At 45.1% G+C, this 23,232-nt stretch overlaps 1 protein-coding gene across 2 annotated transcripts in view; it reads right to left on the bottom strand.

Annotated features, from left to right (window-relative positions):
* ACSL1 (acyl-CoA synthetase long chain family member 1) overlaps positions 1 to 8,586 on the bottom strand; it is a 69,898-nt gene extending 61,312 nt beyond the window's left edge. For both annotated transcript variants that reach the window (XM_057537227.1, XM_057537228.1), the window contains exon 1: positions 8,426 to 8,586. The gene's annotated coding sequence lies outside the window, so the exon portion shown is untranslated. The remainder of the gene's footprint in view (positions 1 to 8,425) is intronic.
* Between the last annotated feature and the right edge of the window lie 14,646 nt (positions 8,587 to 23,232).

The raw sequence follows: 23,232 nt of genomic DNA, 5'->3' as shown, positions 1-23,232 counted from the left end.
GGGACACAAGGTTGGGTAGAGATACTTACACTTCTGAAAACAGACCAAGGTTCCAAAGGGACAGATAAACCAGAGAAATGGCTAACAAAGCGGGGGTGAGGGAACACAGAATAAAAGGCAGATTTCTACCCAGAGAGAGAACAAGGCCAGCTACTGCCAAACTTGGGAGAAATCCACCTTTGAGCATTGATGGATTTCAGCTCAGGGGACACCCTCAGTGGTGCAGCAGGAAGCGACAGGAGAAACAGAGAAAAGGTTTAAGCAGGATTTGGCTCATTGTGTGAGAAGGGATGAGGGAGGCCTCCGTGAGCGAGGGTTACACCCAGAGTTCAGGTAACTGTAAGAGGTGATTAGCCCTGGGGAAGCTAAAGACAAAACAAATCTAACCAGTTGCAGAGGATTATAGAATAATGACCCAGCATTTAAAAGAAGGAAGGGGAAAAAAAAGAGATTGTCCCATCTGGCCGTACCTCCTCGGAACAGGTGATGCTAGTTTTGGGTCTTTATTTTTCCTTTATGTTTTGTTTAAATTTTTATTATGAAAATTTCCAAATCTATTCAAAAGTATACAGGGTAGTATAAGAAGCCACCATGTACCCATAATAAACCCAGCTTCAGTTTCAATAATGACCAACATCTTGTCAGCATTGTTTCATTCTTAAAAAACAACTTAAAAGAAAATCCCAAACATCTCATCATTCAGGTGACACTTCTGAGGCCCGTTTTAGCTCTACGATCCTACAGCTTTGAGAACTCAGTTAAGAGGAGTAAAACGGGCACAGATGCTGTAAATTGCCACTGACCAAAGGTTTAAACAAAGAAAGCCAACTCAAATATTGACTTGAAGTGTCCAACCCAGCATGATATTTAATTGTCATGCAAGAATAAGGTACATATATACACACTGAGAATATTTAGGGAGCACCCACTCTACATCCAGCACTGCCTGAGGCACAGGAGTGAATAAAACAGAAAAAAATGAAATCCTTGTCCTAAGGATGCTTCTTTCTACATTGTCAAGTTTTGGCCAAAGGCAAAACATCTTCCAGATTTAACCCGGCTCTCCTAAAGTCAGAGGCCAATCTGACACGAATCACAACCCAGTGTCACAAAGCAGTGTCTATCCCCCCTTAACTAACAAATTCCTTTCTTTTAAAAATGGCATTTGGAGGGGTCTTGCCACACTGGTGGCAGAGAAGGAGTTAATTTTCTGGCTCTCTAAACTTTTGATAATGCATCAAAAATCGTAAGTAAATGTATCCCTAATATGTAGATGTACTTATTTATAAACTGTATACATGTGCAAATATTTTCTGAACATTACGAAACATACAATTATGAATTTAAAAAGAAAGCTAAAAAATAAATATCTACAGAAGTTCTAATACATCCACCTGCACCCTAATAGATGGTCTCTCCCCACCCGGGGCACATGCACCCCATCTTGGAGACCAGCGCTCCACCTCCTCTCTGTCACCTGCCTGGCTAGAGCCTCTGTCAGTTCCCGACTACGGGCAGCAGTAAATACAACTGCTAACCGGAGCGCCTGCAAAAGCCCGCAGCGCCCAGGACGCAGGGTAACAGTGCCAGCCCAAGCTGCACACGGACTTTCCATCCAGGGGGAGACAAAAATACTCCGCATCGCCCTGTGATGGAAAGAAGCGTGCCGGGGAGGGCAGTACAGCACAGGTCACAGGCACCCGGGCTAGTGCCGAGGCCAAGCGGATTAGGGGGGCTGCTCTGGAGGAAGGAGACTCTAGGCAAGGGCCCCCGGCAGGCTAAGGGCCTGGCTCATCGGAGGCGGTCCGTCCCGGGACCTCAGCTAGAGTCCCTGCGTGCCCTCCAGAGAGGCCCTGGAGTCTGACGTGCTGCTCTCTGACTCATGCCAGGAGGGGAAACACAGCCCCGCACCGCCTCCGGCAGCTAGCCTGCTCGGGCTGCTGGGCATACCCTCTGCATTGCGGGTCCCTCCCCGGTGAGCTGGTTGGTTGGACAGTGTGACAGCAAGGTCCCTGCCAGCTGCTCAGTCTGGGGCGCCTCCGGAGATTTTCAACACCTTGATCTCAGCTACAAGATCTAAGCCTTGCAGAGGATCATAACATACAACCCTGGAACGATGAAATGTACGTTCTTGTCAGTGACACCGTCTATGAGACATCTGTCCATCTGAACGTCTCCTGGTCTCAATCAATCATCAGATAATACTAAGGACTTACTAGCAGCGAGGCCCTGTGTTAAACGCTGCTGAAAACTCAGAAACGGCAGTGACTAGGTCTCCTAAGTGCACAGAGCTCAGTGCGTGGCTGGGGGACCTAGTGGGGAAGTGAGCTATGCGCGTACGAAGAGGCAAAGGAAGGGCGGGGGTGGGGGGGAGGCCACTCAAAACGCGGAGTAACCAGCACAGCCAGGCACCAACCAACTGGAAAAGAAGAGGCCAGAACAGGGTTCAGGAGAGCCTCCCCGGCCAGGCGCTAACCCTTCAGTTTCTGAATTAGGGGTGAGGGCTCTTGGGGTAGCAGCTGTCTTCTAACCGGAATGGGAGTGTTTCATCATTTTAACCACCAGTTGCTGTCAGCCGAGGGTTTCAGAGAGCGACGTGGAGTCTGAGGACGGCGGGGGTCCCTCTGGGGAAAGTGCCTCTGAAGAGCGGAGCGGTGAGCAACGAGGGTGGGACGAGGAACGTCACTGCGGACAGGGGACGGCGGGCACACAAGCCCGGGAGGCTCGGCCGGGGCACGGGACGGCAAGTCAGGTGGAAGACAGAGTCATGGGTGCAGAGGCCTGGGTTCAACCCTGTGCCACCAGAATCTCTTTCCGAAAGTCCCAGCTCACGGTGGTTTGGGAGACTCATGGGAAACAGCAGGTTGGAACCAGACCCCAGAAGCCCCCGACAGCCAAGCTACGTGAAGACTTGGGGCCTTCCAGAGGGACCCTGGAAGGCTTCTGGGCGGAGGAGGGATTCGATCCGAACTCTGTGTTAGGAAGAGTCATCGTCCCCCCTCTTTTTTGTAACTAGGGACTTTTGCTGTCTACACTAGAGGCGGCAGACTCTGGATTCGGGCAGTGACATGGACAATGAAAGGAAGAAATGCATGGACAGAATACGCAGAACCTGCTGCCCGGCAGCATGGTGGGGCACAAGTCAAGCATGACACCGAGGTCCAGCCGTTCCTCGAACAGGCATAGGGCCCGGGAACAGACTCCACTGTGTGCCACGGCCCGAGGGGAACACAGTTTGTGTAACCTTGGTAAGTCACCTCCTCTCCTGCACCAGGTACTGCATCGAGCGATGAGTGAGTTAGGCTCAGGGACCCGGGAAACCTGGGGTGCGCTGGAGTGTCTCAGAGGTGAGGAAGCAACCGCGTCTCGAGCCTCTGTGATCTGGGATTCCCACCCCCCCCTCCTTAAACCATGGCAGCCCTGCTTTTATTTATTTCGTATATTGGGGTTCTGCCTAAAACTGTCCTGAGGAAAGGAGGCCATAACCACTGGACTACACCTCTGTGCCTTCAAACCCTGCAAATCCACAATTCTATTCTCTTGTCTATTAAACGTTTCCAGCACGGTCTACAACAAGACTAACTTCCAGGGCAGGCAAAGCCTTTTACTCTTTAATTTTCTAGAAAGTCACAGCTGTGTAGCAAGTGATCTTATCACTCGCCGAATGGAGCTGAATCAAAATCTGTTATCGTTTCAGCCCGCTGGTAGTAAAGAGAGCGTGTGAATGAGATAGGGGATGACCAAGGAGCAATGATATGGAAGAAGAACCAGCTCTGTCCTCAGTCTTGCTGGATAATCTAGAACTTTCCAGGCCCCCCTGGACTAAGAACCCTTCAAGTTCAAGAAGCAGAGCCAATGGGCTTCCCTGGTGGCGCAGTGGTTGAGAGTCTGCCTGCCAATGCAGGGGACACGGGTTCGAGCCCTGGTCCGGGAAGATCACACATGCCGCGGAGCAACTAGGCCCGTGAGCCACAGCTACTGAGTTTGCGCGTCTGGAGCCTGTGCTCCGCAACAAGAGAGGCCGCGATAGTGAGAGGCCTGCGCACCGCGATGAAGAGTGGCCCCCACTCGCCGCAACTGGAGAAAGCCCTCGCACAGAAACGAAGACCCAACACAGCCAAAAATAAATAAATAAATAAATAAAATAAATTTATTAAAAAAAAAGAGAAGCAGAGCCAAGTCATTAGGCGCTCTGGCCCTGAAGCCAAACTGCCTTGGTTCAAACCCTGGTTTGGGAGACTTAATCCCTGCACCTGTTCCTTTACCTTTCGTAAAATACGGATAAAAGGAGGACCTACCTTACAGGGTAGTTGGGAGGATTAACTGCGTTAACAGATCTGAAGCACCAAGAACAGTGCCTGGCGCTGTTAGCTGTCGTTACCCCCTATCCTGTCCCTCAGCTGACACTGCCCTGCTCTGCAGCTGACAGCTGAGCCTGGAGGGAGAGACGAACTCCTGCAGGAACTTTCTCTTTACTCTGGTTAACAAAAGAATAAATGGTACTCAGGGCATTTTGGCCTTCCGTATATGGACATTTTCCCCACTACAAACCTGTGGGAAAAGTGCCAACTTCTATAGCGGCCAAATAAGTGTGCAAATGGACAGATAATACATGTAACAGAAGCCCCTCCAGAATGAGGAAATGGTGCAAAAGGCAGCCGCATTTCCTCCTGTGATGCCCTAACTTCTTTTCACTTATCTTTCCAAAGCATGAAATCCTTATTTCAACAGCTTTTGACTAGAACACATGAACCCAGAAGTCCATTAAAACCATACACTAATAAAAATAATTTCCAAATCATTGTCAATTTCAACAATTTTAAAGCAGAACATGCCCAAACTTAAAAATATATATATTGAAATATATAAGAAGCTTGGTGAACTGTTCTGAAATAGACAGTTGTTCCTAAATATCCAACAATAGGGGAAAGGTAAATAAATGACGGCATATCCCATAAACCATATAAGGCAGTCACCTTCAAAACTCATTTTTTTCAAAAGTATGTAACAACATGAAAAAAACTGTTCATGATATAACTTAGGTGATTAAAATTAAATTATCAAAAATTTTATCTTCGATTAAAAATATACACCTAAGCTTAAAAAAAAAAATCTGGAAAAACACAAAAAGGAAATACATGAAAATGTTAATAATATTCAATCTCTTGAAGAGAGGTCTTTGTTTTTTTGGGGTTTGTTTTGGCCATACCATGTAGCTTGCAGGATCTCAGTTCCCCGACCACGGACTGAACCCGGGCCACAGCAGTGAAAGCCCAGAATCCTAACCAGTAGGCCACCAGGGAACTCCCAGATTTATTTTTTATAGTTCACAAATTTTCTATAACAAGCATAGATTTTTATTACAACATTAAATGTATATATTATAAAAATGATGTCTTATTGTATACTGTATTTATATAAATATATAATTTTATTTATACATACAGATTTCTGAGGCAAATGGTTTTGACTTAGATATTAGACAGCTTTCAAATTTTTATTTAAAACTTGAAAACTACACGGAGCCACCAGTCCTGAAATCTTAGATTCTAGAGACACGACGCTGGCCTCCAGCCAAATGTATTCTTCTGCAGCAGCGAAACAGTCCTCACCTCCAGCTAAGTTTTTGGCCAAAGAAAGTGCCATCCCTCCAAGCCGGCCAAATTTCAGGGAAGGCTCTGTCATATTTCACCCTTCCCTCTTGATTCCACAAAAGTTATGACTAATACCTGTGTCGCCTCCAACACAGTTAAGAAATTCTAAATGTTAGGATGTGAGAAAGCAGAAAAATGAACCGAACTCAAATTATGTGACCCTTTTCTCTTGTCACTGTGGTACAAATTATGTATCACCTCGAGCTTACACAAACTAGGATTTCTTAAGAGCTGGCATTCAGCATTTTAGATGAGGAACGGGCGAGGAAATGGCATGGAGTTGTGGACACAGGCACTGGTAAGTTTGCCTCTACCTCCTAGTTCATCACGTCCAGCTATGACTTCAGGGCCTGTGCTTGTTTAAAAGCTCTCCAAAGCTCCTTTAAGTACTAGAACGTTGAAACTCAAACTCAACCGCAGGCACCTTCTCTGTTCCCTGAGCGTCAAAGCAAAGTGACTCTAATGTGTTTGTCTGGACATCAAGTTGGACCGATAACCTTCAATAGAGACTCTGGCATCTTTGATCTCCCTCCTGACTGGCCACGGCCTGTCAGAGAGCAGAGCTTGAAGAGGACTTAGGATAACTACAGCTCTGAGCTGCCTTAAAGGATGTTCTTTTGTATTTTCTAAGACAGGAGTCTAACGCATTGCATCATCCAAACAATACTGTTCACAAAACGTGATTAATTCTGTCAACACTGACAGAATTTGGTTATAACAGATAGTAAATGCAAAAGAATAATGGACATAGGTGGCAAATCTGCACAATAAATTCAGCAACCGACCTTAAAAAATTATCTATTCCCCCAAGGTTACTGAGTATCACATCTAGAAATTACTACTATTCCTACAGTCTCGCTCTTTCCAGAAAAGTGAAACTTCAAGGGAGAGAGGAGAAATCCCCAGCTGTAATGACAAAACAACATGATCTTTCCCCAGCCCCTCTTCCAAACTTCCACAGGACAGCTACATCAAAAACCAAAGATGTAGCCAGCCCTGGATATCAAGCAGGACACTGTGGCATGCGGTACACTGTCAGCTATTCTCAACCAGAAGCAGAGACAGTTATGAACACTTGACCTTTGTGATATAAATAGACACCTGTCTCTACCTGCCTTTGTCACAAGTATCTATCTCTTAAATGCCCCAAATTTAAAAGCCCAGAGATTCTTTTTAGTCAGGCTGCCCACAACAATAATAAAAATACTGCCAAACTATGCATAACAGAGACGGGAAGGAAATAGGTCAACATGCTTATAATTGTGAGAGAAGGGTGATTTAATAAAAGTCTTTTCATTTTACAGCAAATGCAGAAAACAGAAATCTGTAACACATGGTCTATGATGCGTCTATCTTATTTTAAGTGAGGGAGGGAGGTAAGAAGTGTGCTGCTCTTCAGGGTTTGCTTTTTCTAGTCACAGAATTCTAGCTGTGAAAGACTTTGGTCTAATGCAGTCTTTTCCAAATGAGGAGTCAAGTTTCATACTGGGAAGGGATTCTCCCAGTTGAGTCAGAATAAGAAAGTCTCCCAGGACTGGCTCTACCCTGATGGCAAGCGAAGGTTCCTTTGAAAGTCCCACCTTCTCAAGCCCACCCAACCAGACTGTCAACTCAGACCTTAAGTTTTAAGCCAATCTAACCTGCCACCTCCATCTGAAAATGCTGAATCAAACCAGAGGTTTTGACTGGCTTTTTGTTTGTAAGTGTTAAGCAAATAATTGTTTAATTGAGATAATCACAGGTGAAATTTGTGTCAGAAACTGTGAAATTTAACCAGTTTCTCTTACGCTAAGCAAAGGTCAAAAATAAAAGTAAGGATATTAACAGTTAGGGCACTCTGTATATTCCTGCACCAACAAGAAGCTTAAAAGTCTGAACTTTCAAAGGCAAAGGCACTTTTATAATGGTCTTAGTTAAGCTCCATAACCTTGAAAGCGAGTGGGGTGGGGAAGGAGTTTGCAATTCTAACGTACACACTGATTAGCAGGAGCATCTGTCTCTAGATTCTCGTGCACGTGTTCATTCAAGTCACCGTCTAGGCTACAAGGTAATAGATAACATGATTTTTGCTTCCTAATTTCAAAACATGCCAGGCTCTTTAAATGACTCCATCACGGCCGTGTGCAGCGGATATGGGCACTCCTCTGCAGGCACCGCGAGAATTTCCACATGGTGGCAACCGGCTTTTGATGCTGCCTTTGACCCTCCCGCGGGCGCTGCGCGCAGGGGCCACCGTCACGCCGAGGCTGGGAGACCGCCTGCTTCGATGCTTCCACGCGCGGTCCGAGCGCGCCTGAAACCCCGCCACGGGGGCAGGAGGGAGGCCGCGGCCCAGAGAGCACCGTCACGGCCCCGCGGGATCATCGCCTGGTATCTGCAGCTCCGGGTCCGGCTTCCCGCCGGGCCGATCCCCGCCGCCACACAAACAAGGACCCGGTCCGGCGGCGCGCGTCACACGCACCACGCCGTGCACCAGCCCCAAGCCCGCGGCGCCCGCGGGGAGCTGCGTGCCGGCATCCCCGGCTCCGGCACAGGAAGCGGCGGCGGCTAGGGCGGCCCGGAGGCCTCCGCTGCGGCGGGAACCCGAGGAACCGCGGGGCAGAGGCCGGAAAAGCGGAACGTCCCTGCGAGCCGAGGCCCTGTTCGCGTGCCTCCGCTGCGGCCGCTACCTCCTGGGCTCCGGCCGGCAGGGCAGCCTCAGCCCCGCGCCCCGCCGAGACGCCGGCGCCGCAGCGGGCACGGATGCGGCTCCCCGCGGCAGGAGCACTCACCTCCTCCACAGGCTCTCCCGTCCGCCGCCGGCTGTCACCGCAGCCCACTGCTGACCCCTAGCCGCCTCCGGATCCTATTTAAGGGCGCCGCCGCCGCTGCGTGCGCTGGCTACGCCCCAGGCCCCGCCGCCTTGGAGCCAGGCTGCGGCGGGTGCTCGTACCGCGCCCACCCCGCCCGCAGGCCCCGCCCCCACAGCAGGCCCCGCCCCGCCCGCCGAGCGCTCGCCTTCCCGTCTGGTCGCGCGCATGCTGGGAGGGCGCGGAGAGGCCCGGGGCACACGTATCTCTAGTCGTCCGAACTGCCGTGGATTTCATAACGAGTCCGAGGAAGGGCAAGGGGTAAATTGTGGTCGCTCAGCCCGGAAGGCTGTGGTGCCGCGGCGGCCGGGAAACGCCCTTTTGCGACTTCCACCCGCAGCTGCGTGCCCCGCTGACTCCTTGGCGGGCGGGGGCTTTTGCAGGGAGGGGCCCTGGGGGCCCGAGGATTTTCCTTTCCTATTTTCTTCGGCAGCGACGTGCGCAACCCCTTTTAACCTGGTTTCACTACGGCCCCCACATAGAGTTTCGCCACACTCCCTGGCTGGGAAGGCTCTGGTCTGGATTTCTGCAGAGCCCTGGACATGAAGCAACCCGGACGGGTGAGCCCGGGTATAGGTGGAGCAGAGCGCAGGCTCGACATCGCTCAAGGGCAGTGTTCACCTGACAATTCTTGTGGCCTGTCCACCGCTCAGTCCTGGCTGTGCGATTTTGAGGGCTTCTGTCTGCGAGTATGCGATGCCGATTTGGGGCTTTCAGAAGCCAACGCAATATTTTTCAGGCTCGTAGCCCAAATGTTACTTTTTCCTCTTAGCACCTGTGGCCTGCCGGTATCCTTAACCTCTAATACCGGTGGTCCCAGTTACCGTGGCGCTTGTGCCCCGCGGTGCGTGGAGGGCTCTTGTCTAGTACTGCTTGGAATTGGAGGCAGGAGAAGAATTATTGTTATAATAAACACCTCTAATAATGACAGATGAATTTTACTGAAACATTTCACACACATTATCTTATTGAATCTTCATCATAACCCTATGAGGTGGGTGCAGTCATTATTCCCTTTTCACAGATGCAGAAACTGAGGCCCAGAGACGTTGAATGCTAGTGAGGGCAAGTCACTGGGAAATCAGGCAGTCGGCCTCCAAAGCACGTCCATAATAGGCTGTGCAAGTGTACTTGTACACTGTACAGTACAGTACAAGTGTACTTGTGCTTACATTCTGGTGAACTTGTGCTCACGGAGACCTCAAAGCAGACTGCAGCCGACTCCATGATAACCTCCTAAGGACTTCCCCTGGGCTTCTCTCACTGCTCCAGAACATCTGAACGTGGCAGCAGTACTTGTTTCCTGCACGGTGGTCCACTGATGGTGAGCAGCCCACACCCCGGCGGCCTCTGTAACAGCTCACTTCTCCTAGGCCCCCTTCTCCATCTAGATCTGCTAGATCTTGACTCTCCATTTAAAAGAAAAAAATGGACTCTACTTTCGTTTGTATGGGTTTCCACTTGCTAATCCTGGATTTAGATCTCTGCCTGTGTCTCCTTCTCCCCACCCGTGATTTCATCATTTCAGCCCCTCCTTTGCCCCCTGACTTCTCCTGCCGGTCCTTCAGCCCCGGTGCCGCCTCAGATGCTTCCCAAGGTCTGTGGTGCATTAGTGTGCTGGGGCAACCATAAATAAGTGCCACAAACTGGGTGGCTTAAGCAACAGGAAAGTATCGTCTTACAGTTCTGGAGGCCAGATGTTCAAAATCAAGGTGAGAGCAGAGTTGCTTCCTTCTGAAGGCTGTGTGGGGAGACTCTGTTCCAGGCCTCTCTCTAGAGCCGTCCTCTCCCTATGTCTCCCTGTGTGGCTTTCCCTCCATATGTGCCTGTGTCCAGATTTCTCCTTATAAGGACACCAGTCCAACTGGATTAGGGTCCACAATAATGACCTCACTTTAACATGATTACCTGTGTAAAGACTCTATCTCCAGATAAGGTCACATTCTGAGGTCCTAGGGATTAATACTTCAACATATAAATGGGGGGGCCCCTCAATTCCACCCATAACATGTCACAGTTGTCATTGGCTGCCTCCTCTTATCCCTTCCCTCTCCAAGGACACTTTTCTCCTAATGAGCATGCCTGTCCCTGGGTTCTAGCCCTTAATTCAGGCTCTAGACCGGGACCGGCACACAACCGGGGATTGCATCTCGATTCCTAGCCTGCTGGCAGAAGCTACTGTGTGACGCTGGGAAGCAACTTCACTCCCCAGAAGTTCAGGTTTCCCCTCGGGAATTAAGGGGGCTAGATGAAATCATTTCTCAGGTCCTTTTTGGCACTAACACTTTTTTTTCTTTTAACATCTTTATTGGAGTATAATTGCTTTACAATGTTGTATTAGTTTCTGCTGTATAACAAAGTGAATCAGCTATACATATACATATATCCCCATATCCCCCTCCATTTTGCGCCTCCCTCCCACCCTCTCTATCCCACCCTTCTGGTGGTCACAAAGACTTTTTAAAAAACCTTTGCTCCGTAATCATTTCAAAAACGTTCACAGTTTATGGGGTTGTCCTGTGACCATCAGATACAGACTTGATGGGTGGCAGTACTGCACAGAAGTTGAGAACACAGGCTTTGGGGTTGGGCCAACCTGCATAAAGCCCCATTCCATCCTCTGTAAAACGAGATTAAGAGTACGTACCTTAGAAGGGTGTCACAAGGATTGCCATCCTCTAGCCTCAGTCTTCTCATTAAATGAAAGTTCCAGACTCCACAGTTGGGGGTTCCATTTTGTTACTCGCGTAGAAGTAGGAATCCAGTCTCAAACCTCTTTTCTACTTTATTTCTTCCAAACGCCTCTCTACCTGAGTGACCAAGAGCCAACTGGATGTTTCAGTGCAACGAATTTCCTAACAGAAGCTTGAGTCTTCTCAGTTGTTCTCACCCCCATTGCATTTTGGCTTGATTAGAATTTTGTGGCTAATTCCAGCTAGATCTAAATCTACATCAATCTTCTAGAGAAGCTAAAGTGAGTCAAAGTCCTCCTTTGGAGACAAGCTGAGGGGCAGGTTGACAATGGCCTTGTCTCCAAAGCCCTCACTTGCAGTTGCCCCCTGCGAAGTTGTGATGATTATTAATCGTCTATATCTGTTGCTTTTGAGCATGGTCCTCTGAACTAAGCCACATCAGTTAATAATGGCTGGATTGTAAAGCAACTATATTCCAATAAAAAAATTTTTTTAATGTATGAACAATTTAAAAAAAAAATGGCTGGGACTTCCCTGGTGGTCCAGTGGGTAAGACTATGCGCTCCCAATGCAGGGGGCCCAGGTTTGATCCCTGGTCAGGGAACTACATCTCGCATGCATACTACAACTAAAAGATCCCGCATGCCACAACGAAGATCCTGCGTGATGCAACTAAGACCCGCCACAGCTAAAATAAATTAATTAAGTAATAATGGCCAATGTGCTTTTACTTCCAGACCTTGGGAGGTGGATGGTTAAAGAAAGGGTTGGCATCAGTGGCTGGGCGTTTGTCACTCAGTCTGTTTGGAGGCTACATCTATGTTAGACATATAACCATCTCCCCCATGAAACTGTAAGTGACTGGAGAGCAGGCACCATATCCTATTAATCTTCATAAACCACCACCACCCTGCACGCCTATGCAAGTCCTAGCATACTATTTACACACAGTACGTACTCAGTTGTTGAACTGGACATACTTTTCTAACTATTCACACATGATCAAACAAGCGTGGATCCAAGTTTTGTGGAACTGGAAGTTTATATAATTTAGAGGGCCTCCTTAAGAAAATTACAAAGTTGAATACAAAAGAGAACATTTCTATAGATTGAAACAAGAAATAACAATAAATTTCAAATTTTAAAACTTTATAACACCATACATTTCACAAAAACTAGGAGAAATCTAAACATTTTATTAATTTTTTCTGACCTCTATAGTAAGTTTTTACCCCTACCATTTTGACTGCATACTCATTAATTGCTTCTTTATATGAGACTTTTTAAAAGTTTATTTATTTATTTAAAATAATCTCTATTTTTAAAAATATTTATTTATTATTTATTTATTTATTTATTTATTTATTTTTGGCTCCATTTGGTCTTCATTGCTGTGTGCAGGCTTTCTCTAGTTGCAGTGAGTGGGGGCTACTCTTCGTTGCGGTGCACGGGCTTCTCATTGCGGTGGCTTCTCTTGTTGCAGAGCACGGGCTCTAGGCGCACGGACTTCAGTAGTTGTGGCACATGGGCTCAGTAGTTGTGGCTCGTGGGCTCTAGAGCGCAGGCTCAATAGTTGTGGCGCATGGCCTTAGTTGCTCCGTGGCATGTGGGATCTTCCCAGACCAGGGCTCGAACCCGTGTCCTCTGCATTGGCAGGCGGATTCTTAACCACTGTGCCACCAGGGAAGTCCTAAAATTTATTTCTTAGAACAGTTTTAGATTTACAGAAAAATTGCAGTATTTCCATAAACCCCACACCCAATTTCTGCTATTATTAATATCTAACATTAGTATGGTACATTTGTTTTTAGTTTTTGCTTTTTTTAAAAAAAATTTTTATTCTTGAATTTTATTTTTATTTTTTTATGCAGCAGGTTCTTATTAGTTATCTATTTCATACATATTAGTGTATATATGTCCATCCTAATCTCCCAGTTCATCCCACCCCACCCCCCGCTCTCCTCCTTGGTGTCAATACGTTTGTTCTCTACATCTGTGTCTCTGTTTCTCCCTTGCAAATCGGTTCATCTGTACCATTTTTCTAGATTCCACATATATGTGTTAATATACGATATTTGTTTTTCTCCTTCTGACTTACTTTACTCTGTATTACAGTCTCTAGGTCCATCCACTTCTCGACAAATGACCCAGTTTTGTTCTTTTTATGGCTGAGTAATATTCCATTGTATATATGTACCACATCTTCTTTATCCATTCCTCTGTCGATGGGCATTTAGGTTGCTGCCATGACCTGGCTATTGTAAATAGTGCTGCAATTAACATTGGGGTGCATGTGTCTTTTTGAATTATGGTTTTCTCTGGGTATATGCCCAGTAGTGGGATTGCTGGGTCATATGGTAATTCTATTTTTAGTTTTATAAGGAACCTCCATGCTGTTCTCCATAGTGGCTGTATCCATTTACATTCCCACCAACAGTGCAAGAAGGTTCCCTTTTCTCCACACCCTCTCCAGCATTTGTTGTTTGTAGATTTTCTGATGATGCCCATTCTAACTGGCATGAGGTGACACCTAATTGTAGTTTTGATTTGCATTTCTCTAATAATTAGTGATGTTCAGCAGCTTTTCATGTGCCTCTTGGCCATCTGTATGTCTTCAGAGAAATGTCTATTTAGGTCTTCTGCCCATTTTTTGATTGGGTTTTTTTGTTTTTTTAATATTGAGCTGTGTGAGCTGTTTACATATTTTGGAGATTAATCCTTTGTCTGTTTATTTGTTTGCAAATATTTTCACCCATTCTAAGAGTTGTCTTTTTGACTTATTTATAGTTTCCTTTGCTTTGCAAAAGCTTTTAAGTATCATTAGGTCCCATTTGTTTATTTTTGTTTTTACTTCCATTACTCTAGGAGGTGGGTCAAAAAAGATCTTGCTGTGATTTATGTCAAAGAGTGTTCTTCCTGTTTTCCTCTAAGAGTTTTATAGTGTCCAGTCTTACATTTAGGTCTTGAATCCATTTTGAGTTTATTTTTGTGTATGGAGTTAGGGAGTGTTCTAATTTCATTCTTTTATATATACCTGTTCAGTTTTCCCAGCACCACTTATTGAAGAGACTGTCTTTTCTCCATTGTATATCCTTGGCTCCTTTGTCATAGATTAGTTGACCATAGGTGCGTATATTGAAGAACCCTTGCATCCCTTGGATAAATCCCACTTGATCACAGTGTGTGATCCTTTTAATGTGTTGTTGGATTCTGTTTGCTAGTATTTTGTTGAGGATTTTTGCATCTATATTCATCAGTGATATTGGCCTGTAATTTTCTTTTTTTGTAGTTTCTTTGTCTGGTTTTGGTATCACGGTGATGGTGGCCTCATAGAATGAGTTTGGGAGTGTTCCGTCCACTGCAATTTTTTGGAAGAGTTTGAGAAGGATGGGTGTTAGCTCTTCTCTAAATGTTTGACAGAATTCACCTGTGAAGCCATCTGGTCCTGGATTTTTGTTTGTTGGAAGATTTTTAATCACAGTTTCAATTTCATCACTTGTGAGTGGTCTGTTCATATTTTCTGTTTCTTCCTGCTTAAGTCTTGGAAGGTTTTACCTTTCTAAGAATTCGTCCATTTCTTCCAGGTTGTCAATTTTATTGGCATAGTGTTGTTTGTAGTAGTCTCTTATGATGCTTTGTATTTCTGTGGTGTCCATTGTAACTTCTCCTTTTTCATTTCTAAATTTATTGATTTGAGTCCTCTCCCTCTCATCTTGATGAGTCTGGCTAAAGCTTTATCAATTTTGTTTATCTTCTCAAAGAACCAGCTTTTAGTTTTATTGATCTTTGCTATTGTTTTCTTTGTTTCTGTTTCATTTATTTCTACTCTGATATTTATAATTTCTTTCCTTCTACTAACTTTGGGTTTTGTTTGTTCTTCTTTCTCTAGTTCCTTTAGGTGTAAGTTTAGATAGTTTATTTGAGGTTTTTCTTGTTTCTTGAGGTAGGATTGTATTGCTATAAACTTCTCTCTTCGAACTGCTTTTGCTGCATCCCATAGGTTTTGGATGGTCCTGTTTTCATTGTCATTTGTGTCTAGGTAGTTTTTGATTTCCTCTTTGATTTCTTCAGTGATCTCTTGGTTATTTAGTAATGTACTGTTTAGCCTCCATGTGTTTGTGTTTTTTACATTTTTTTCCCTGTAATTGATTTCTAATCTAATAGCGTTGTGGTTGGAAAAGATGCTTGAATGAAACGATTTCAATTTTCTTAAATTTACCAAGGCTTGATTTGTGACCCAAGATGTGATCTATCCTGGAGAATGTTCCATGTGCACTTGGGACGAAAATGTAATCTGCTGTTTGGGGATGGAATGTCCTATAAATATCAATTAAATCTACCTGGTCTATTTTGTCATTTAAAGCTTTTGTTTCCTTATTAATTTTCTGTCTGGATGATCTCTCCATTGGTGTAAGCAAGGTGTTAAAATCCCCCACTATTATTGTGATACTGTCGATTTCCTCTTTTATAGCTGTTAGCATTTGCCTTATGTGTTGAGGTGCTCCTATGTTGGGTGCATATATATTTATAATTGTTATATCTTCTTCTTGGATTGATCCCTTGATGATTATGTAGTGTCCTTCCTTGTCTCTTGTAACACCCTTTATTTTAAAGTCTATTCTATCTGATACGAGTATTGCTACTCCAGCTTTCTTTTCATTTCCATTTGCATGGAATATCTTTTTGCATCCCCTCACTTTCAGTCTGTATGTGTCCCTAGGTCTGAAGTGGGTCTCTTGTAGACAGCATATATATGGGTCTTGTTTTTGTATCCATTCAGGGAGCCTGTGTCTTTTGGTTGGAGCATTTAATCCATTGACATTTAAGGTAATTATCGATATGTATGTTCTGAATTACCATTTTCTGAATTGTTTTGGGTTTGTTTTTGTAGGTCCTTTTCTTCTGTGTTTCCCACTTAGAGAAGTTCCTTTAGTATTTGTTGAAGAGCTGGTTTGGTGGTGCTGAATTCTCTTAGCTTTTGCTTGTCTGTAAAGCTTTTGATTTCTCCATTAAATCTGAATGAGACCCTTGCCGGGTAATCTTGGTTATAGGTTCTTCCCTTTCATCACTTTAAATATATCGTGCCACTCCCTTCTGGCTTGTAGAGTTTCTGCTGAGAAAGCAGCTGTTAACCTTATGGGAGTTCCCTTGTATGTTATTTGTCATTTTTCCCTTGTTGCTTTTAATAATTTTTCTTTGTCTTTAATTTTTGTCAGTTTGATTACTATGTGTCTTGGCGTGTTTCTCCTTGGGTTTATCCTGCCTGGGACCCTCTGCGCTTCCTGGACTTGGGTGGCTATTTCCTTTCCCATGTTAGGGAATTTTTTGACCATAATCTCTTCAAATATTTTCTTGGGTTCTTTCTCTTTTTCTTCTCCTTCTGGGACCCCTATAATGCGAATGTTAGTGCATTTAATGTTGTCCCAGAGGTCTCTTAGGCTGTCTTCGTTTCTTTTCATTCTCTTTTCTTTATTCTGTTCCTTGGCAGTGATTTCCACCCTTCTGTCTTTCGGGTCACTTATCTGTTCTTCTGCCTCAGTTATTCTGCTTTTGATTCCTTCTAGTATATTTTTCAGTTCAGTTATTGCATGGTTCATCTCTGTTTGTTTGTTCTTTAATTATTCTAGGTGTTTGTTCTTTAATTCTTCTATGTCTTTGTTAAACATTTCTTGCATCTTCTCAATCTTTGCCTCCATTCTTTTCCTGAGGTCCTGGATCATCTTCACTATAATTATTCTGAATTCTTTTTCTGGAAGGTTGCCTATCTCCACTTCATTTAGTTGTTTTCTGGGGTTTTATCTTGTTCCTTCATTTGGTACATAGTCCTCTGCCTTTTCATTTTGTCTATCTTTCTGTGAATGTGGTTTTTGTTCCACAGGCTGCCTGATTATAATTCTTCTTGCTTCTGCTGTCTGCCCTCTGGTGGATTAGGCTATCTAAGAGGCTTGTGTAAGTTTCCTGATGGGAGGGACTGTTGGTGGGTAGAGCTCTGGTGGGCAGAGCTTAGTAAAACTTTAATTCGCTTGTCTGCTGATGGGTAGGGCTGAGTTCCCTCCCTGTTCGTTGTTTGGCCTGAGGTGACCCAGCACTGGAGCCTGCAGGCCCTTTGGTGGGGCTAATGGTGGACTGTGGGAGGGCTCACGCCAAGGAGTACTTCCCAGAACTTCTGCTGCCAGTGTCCTTGTCCCCATGGTAAGCCACAGCTGGCCCCTGCCTCTCCGGGAGACCCTCCAACACTAGCAGGTAGGTTTGGTTCAGTCTCCTATGGGGTCACTGCTCCTTCCCCCTGGGTCCTGATGTGCACACTACTTTGTGTGTGCCCTCCAAGAGTAGAGTCTCTGTTTCCCCCAGTCCTGTCGAAGTCCTGCAATCAAATCCCACTAGCCTTCAAAGTCTGATTCTCTGGGAATTCCTCCTCCCGTTGCCGGACCCCCAGGTTGGGAAGCCTGACATGGGGCTCAGAGCCTTCACTCCAGTGGGCGGACTTCTGTGGTATAACTGTTCTCCAGTTTGTGAGTGACCCACCCAGCGGTTATGGGATTTGATTTTATTGTGATTGTGCCCCTCCTACCCTCTCACTGGGGCTTCTCCTTTGTCTTTGGATGCGGGGTATCTTTTTTGGTGAGTTCCAGTGTCTTCCTGTTGATGATTGTTCAGCAGTTAGTTGTGATTCTGGTGCTCTCGCAAGAGGGAGTGAGTGCGTGTCCTTCTACTCCGCCATCTTGAACCAATCTCTGGTACATTTGTTTTAATGAATTTTTTTTTGGTCGTGCCAGGTCTTAGTTGTAGCACATAGGATCCTTGTTGCGGGGTGCAGGATCTTTAGTTGTGGCGCACGGGATCTTTTAGTTGCAGCATGTGGGATCTAGCTCCCCAACCAAGGATTGGACCTGGGCCCCCTGCATTGGGAGCGTGGAGTCTTAACCAGTGGACCACCAGGGAAGTCCCCAGTATGGTACATTTATTAACATTAATGAGCCACCATTGATACTTTTTTATAACTAAAGTTTATACGTCATTCAGATTCCCTTATTTTTTACCTAATGTCCTTTTCCTGTTCCTGACCAGACACTATATTACATTTTGTGGTTGTATCTCCTTAGACTCCTCTTGGCTGTGACAGTTTCTCAGATGATCCTTGTTTTTGACCTTGACAGTTTTGAGAAATACTGGTTATTTTATTTTGTAAAATGTCCTTCTATTGGGATTTGTCTGGGGTTTTTCTCACAATAAGTATGGATTTTGGGGAGGAAGACCACATATGACATTTTTATTATATAATTTTCTATAGAGAGAATAGAAGGAAAGTTCATTCTTTTCCTTCAACATGGTTGATGGAATATTTTTTAATGATAGCTTTGATTAGCTGTTGATGAGAATCAGATCCAGTGCTTTCCATTTTAAACGAGCACTGATCAGAAGAATTTTCAGTAGTATGGCTTCTGGCTATGTACCTTTCACCCCATGTTTCTCTTTCATTGCCCAAATACTTCCAGATGCCTTAGGACAGGTTGATAAGGAAATATGAGCACTGGCCCTGAGCTTTTCTGCCAGGATACTGCGTGAGTTGGCAGAGAGAATAGCCCTGAAGGCTTTCTTACAGTTTGAGGTTATAAATATGCATGCAAGTGACTGAACATCCCATATATATCTCCCCAAACCCACAGTAATATATGCCCAACTCCAGTTCCCCTTAGCTGGGTGCCAAAAACGACCTGACCACTTCAGCACTGCCAAGGGAGGGGTGGTGACAGAGGGGACTTGGAGTAGAGAGTGGCAACAGTGTTAACTGATTGCAGTTAAATTATCTTACTTTTGCAAATTTTGCAGAAACATTGAACTATGTGAACATGTTGCTAGAGCCCTTCCCAGGTCTTACAAGGGGCTCCTGTAAGGAAGGGACCTGAAAATTAAGCTACGTTAGCTTCACAGTTGGCAGGACTTTTTGCAGAGCTACTGTGCTACTGGTCAGATTTGCTATTGCAGCTCTCTTGTGCTTCCAGCAATAGGGAGGGAGGATATTTCTCCAAACTGACACTGTTCTGGAACTACTGATGATTATCATATGGTCTTTAGTTGCCCTAATGAAGCCATAGTCCTCCTGTCTCCCACATCCCTTTTATTTTTTAAATGCACTTGAACCACCGACTCTGTTAACTTTATGAGGGAGAGCTAGTCCACAGCTGCACAGGCAGTGACTTCTCTGGGCTTGCCCCTCTTCCTCCTGGGTGAGGGTCCACCAGCTCTCCTAGAGGCGCTCTCCAGGCCCTCTCCTGGCTTTTCAGGGCTGCCCCAACACAGAGTTGTTGGATGAGGACAGGGCTTCCAGACTCTATCCTGCACTCCCACAACACTAGACTTTCGTTTTTTGAGGTGGGATGAAGATTTTTTTTAGTCCATCAAATAGAAATTGTAAGTACCCCAATCTTCCAATTCAACTGGGTTCTCATTGTCAACCAATAAAATTCAAACTCTTTATCAGAACTTCTAAGACGCCCTTCATAAGATGCTGGTTGCTTTTCTCACCAGCCAGCTCTCTGACCACTCCCCTCTCCAGCTGCATGGAACTACTTGCAGTTTAAGAGCTAAAGTTTTGGAGTCAGACCACTTGAATTCAAATTCCACAATTTACCGGTTGCAGACCTAGGGCAAAAAACCCTCTGGACCCTAGCTTTCTTATCTGCCAAATGAGTATAGTACTGTAAAATAAAGTTAAAAAAAAAAAAGCCTTCTGTTTTAGGAAAAAGGTATTTAAACTACTTATTTATTTATTCAACAGATATTTATTGAGTGTTTTCTATGTGTCAGGCACTGCTCAAGGTAGGCTTCAGGGAAATAGCAGTGAACAAGAAAAGTCCTCACCACCGTATGAGAGCTTATATTCTAACAGGGAGGGGGCCAACAGTAAAGAAACAACTCTAACAATGTAAGGTGGAGATACATGCTATTAAGAAAATTAAAACAATAGAAAAATAAAAGTTGGGATTGAGAGTGACAGAAGGAGAGAGGCACTCCCTACATAGGCTGGTAGGGAAGGCTTCTAGAGGAAGTGAAAGAGCTTTTTGAGCAGAGGTTTAAATGAAGGAAGAGATTGAGTCCCATGAAAACAGGTGGGGAGAATTTTCCAAGAAGAGTGATCAAATAAAGGGTGAGTGCAAAGGTCTCAGGGTGGTATGTTTAAGGAAGAGCAGGAAGGTCAGAGAGGACAGAGCTGAATAAGAGATGTTTCAGGAAATGGGACAAGCAAATGCAAAAGCTCTGAGTCAAGTTTAAGAAGGACAAGGCTGGGCTTCCCTGGTGGTGCAGTGATAAGAATCCGCCTGCCAATGCAGGGGACACGGGTTCGAGCCCTGGTCAGGGAAGATCCCACATGCCACGGAGCAACTAAGTCCATGTGCCACAACTACAGAGCCTGTGCTCTAGAGCCCACAAGCCACAACTACTGAGCCTGTGAGCCACAACTACTGAGCCTGTGTTCTAGAGCCCACGAGCCACAACTACTGAGCCCACGTGCCACAACAACCTAGAGCCTGTGCTCCGCGACAAGAGAAGCCACCGCACCTCAACGAAGAGTAGCTCCCGCTCGACGCAACTAAAGAAAGCCCACATGCAGCAACGAAGACCCAACACAACCAAAATAAATAAATAAATAAATTTATTTTTTAAAAAAAGTTTAAAAGAAGAGAGGGCAAGGCTACCAACAGAGTATAAGAGTGAGCCAGGAAAACAGACAGGGATGACTTCAGAGAAGTGGCCAAGGGTCAACCTTCGTCCACAAGTTTTTTATTATTCCATTATATCAGGGTGGCAGGCACTGTGCTAAGCTCTGGGAACACAGCCCTGAACTGGCCCTGCCCTCAAGGAGCTTAAGTCCCTTCAATGGACTCCCAAGTATGTCAAACACATTTTCAGTCATCAACCTTATTTTCCATCACTTCCTATCTTGCCAACTTCAGTCGAACTCTTCTGGTCCATCAAGCTTTTGCTTAAGATGTTTGCTTTGCCCAGGTTTGCCCTTATTACCGTCTCACGCATGTAAAGCTTCCTTAGCCTTTATGGCACAGCTCAAATACCAGTTCCTTCCGGAAATTTCTAATACCCTAGGCTTGAAGAAATCTATGCTTCTCCATCCATCCATCCATCACATTCATTGATTCTTTTTCTTTCTAACAGGTAGCAGGCCTGTCCTGGGCACTGCTGATGCAGCAGTGGGCAAAACACAATCTTACTTTTGACAACATCAGAATGTAACGGCAAAGTTCAACAAGAAATCAATCATTGAAATACGGGGAAATATTGCCATCAATCATTTTTTTAATCAGGCACTTGCCGTCTGCTCAATGCCATATTAAACACGAGAAGTAACAAAAAGTAAAATAGGAAATCCTGACTTTAAGCATGTCTCCTGCTTTACGAATAGAATTTTTAAACGATTTTTCAGTGTAGAGAATAGATATTAAATATCTGCTTATTAAAGATTTAATATAAAGTTCAAACAATAGAAATTCAATTGGATAATTGAGTATGATGATGAAAATATCTATATACGACTTTCACTGATAATGGAGTAGATCTCTCAAATAATAAATTTCTATAGAAGTCAATCAATTAATCCAAAAATATTGCAAAACACTCTACCAACTAGACACTGTGGGAGAATCCCCCTCAGGGTGTTTATATTTATATTTAACTGTGGGGATAAGACCTACACATACGAAAAGATAACTGCATTTAAGAAATGAGACAGTGAAGGATAGGAAGCAAATCAGTAAACGATATAAATTCAGAGAAGTATTGGGGGTGGGGAGGCTTTGAATCGGTCCTTTCATGATGAGCAAAATTCACAGGATGAAAATGAGCAAAGGTGGAACTCCAATTTGGGGAAATAATGACAGCAAAGGCCTGTCTGAGAAATGGTGAAGTATTACAGATCATACAGAAGAGTGTGGGGTTCATTCAGACTCGGGGACTTAGCACTAGACTCTTTCACTCATCATCATCCCCAGCACCTAGCATACGGCCTGACATAAATATCTGTGGGATGAATGGATTTTTTTAAATGAATGAATAAGCCATAGGGGGCTACGTAGATTCATATTCAGGAAAATGACTTAGAAAAAATGGTGCTTCTGGAAGATTCACCTGGCATAAATGAACGTGATGAGTAGGACTGAGTAGGGAGGAAAGTGGAGAGAGGCCCACCCCCAGGGAAACGTGTAGTCACGGGGAAGAACGTGATGCTCTGGATAGTGGCAACAGGTCTAAGAAACATCTGAAGCACTACACAAGAGCTGGCGATGGCTATGAGGGACCGGATGGAAGGAAGAGTCCAAGGGTGACACGCGGGACTAGAAGGATGGCAGTGGTTTGTAAGGGAAGAGGATGTTTAAGGAGGGCCGTCCCAGGAGAGGGTGAAATTTAGCGGCTGGGGGAGGGAGGCCATGGAGATGTAGAGCCTTAGTCTAATCGCAGAGATGAGCAGGGAAGATGCCTGCTCTCCTGTCGTGGAAGGGAACAGGCTGAGGTCCCTGTGAAAGGTTCCTGCTCAGCATGTCCCTCTTCCCTTAAGCTAATTTTCCCTACAATTCTGCAGCGGTACAAGCTCATTAAATAACCCGGTCAGCAAAATGTGCCTGTGATTTAGTACCATGAGTGTTTGATTTCTTTTATCTGTGATCATTCATTTTATCTGTGATCCAGCAGTTGAAAGCTATTTGTATGTTTTGTATGTTCTAAGTGGAGGGGCGAGGGCTCTGCTTTGCTTGCTTCTGAGCTAGCGAGCCTCGTTGGTGACGCGCCCAAAAGCGCTGGGATGGAGGGTGATGTTGCTGTGGTTACCGTACCCACCACCGGGGGAAGGCCGGGGTCAAACGGTGAATAACCAGATAGTCAAAGCCTTGAGCCGCCTGCCTCTGGAGCCTACATCTGCAGAGAGCTTTATAAATAGAGTGAATTTCTGTCTGGACCAGCCTAACTGAATACTTGCGTGAAGGCAAGCGTATATTTAGATGACTGCCCCAGCTGTTTCCATCCCGC

The sequence above is a fragment of the Balaenoptera acutorostrata genome, chromosome 21, assembly GCF_949987535.1.
Source record: "Balaenoptera acutorostrata chromosome 21, mBalAcu1.1, whole genome shotgun sequence".
NCBI lineage: Eukaryota > Metazoa > Chordata > Mammalia > Artiodactyla > Balaenopteridae > Balaenoptera > Balaenoptera acutorostrata.
The sequence above is the reverse complement of the archived record's forward strand: the minus strand, read 5'-3'. Positions and strand labels throughout refer to the sequence as shown.